Below are 1,290 nucleotides of genomic sequence, written 5' to 3' on the forward strand. Positions count from 1 at the left end.
ACATATCTGAGGATCATGCTCGTAAATTGGCTTAATTTTCTGAGCTACCTACAGGGAGATAGACCCAGATTCGTGACAGCAAAGAAATCTGGAACTGCGCAGTAATCCAAATCTAGTACTTACTTTTCTATCAAAGACTTTACTTGGCACAACAAAACATAAAACTAAGATAAGGAGAGGTTGCTACAGTAGTAAACAACTTCCAAGACACAAATATAAAACAAAAATACTGTAGTAAAAACATGGGTTGTCTCCCATAAGCGCTTTCTTAACGCCTTTCGCCTAGGCGCGTAAAGTGTATCTCAAGTAACATCGAAGAGATGAAGCATCAACATCATAATTTGTTCTAATAATAGAATCATAAGGTAACTTCATTCTCTTTCTAGGGAAGTGTTCCATACCTTTCTTGAGAGGAAATTGATATTTAATATTACCTTCCTTCATATCAATAGTAGCACCAACGGTTCAAGAAAAGGTCTTCCCAATATAATGGGGCAAGATGCATTGCATTCAATATCCAAGACAACAAAATCAACGGGGACAAGGTTATTGTTAACCATAATATGAACATTATCAACTTTCCCCAAAGGTTTCTTTTTAGCATTATCAGCGAGATTAACATCCAAATAACAGTTTTTCAATGGTGGCAAGTGATGGCGTGTATTTCACACGTTCGTTGGGCAACCCCAAGAGGAAGGTATGATGAGCACAGCAGCAAGTTTTCCCTCAGAAAGAAACCAAGGTTTATCGAACCAGGAGGAGCCAAGAAGCACGTTGAAGGTTGATGGCGGCGGGATGTAGTGCGGCGCAACACCAGAGATTCCGGCGCCAACGTGGAACCCGCACAACACAACCAAAGCTACTTTGCCCCAACGAAACAAGCTGAGGTTGTCAATCTCACCGGCTTGCTGTAACAAAGGATTAACCGTATTGTGTGGAAGATGATTGTTTGCAGAGAAAACAGTAAAAACAAGTATTGCAGGAGATTGTATTTCAGTAAAGAGAATTGGACCGGGGTCCACAGCTCACTAGAGGTGTCTCTCCCATAAGATGAACAAAGCATGTTGGGTGAACAAATTGACAGCTTGGGCAATTGACAAATAAAGAGAGCATGACCATGCACATACATATCATGATGAGTATAGTGAGATTTAATTGGGCATTACGACAAAGTACATAGACCGCCATCCAACCGCATCTATGCCTAAAAAGTCCACCTTCAAAGTTATCATCCGAACCCCTCCAGCATTAAGTTGCTAAACAACAGACAATTGCATTAAGTATGGTGCG

This window comes from Lolium rigidum, chromosome 7 (assembly GCF_022539505.1).
Source record: "Lolium rigidum isolate FL_2022 chromosome 7, APGP_CSIRO_Lrig_0.1, whole genome shotgun sequence".
Classification (NCBI taxonomy): Eukaryota; Viridiplantae; Streptophyta; class Magnoliopsida; order Poales; family Poaceae; genus Lolium; species Lolium rigidum.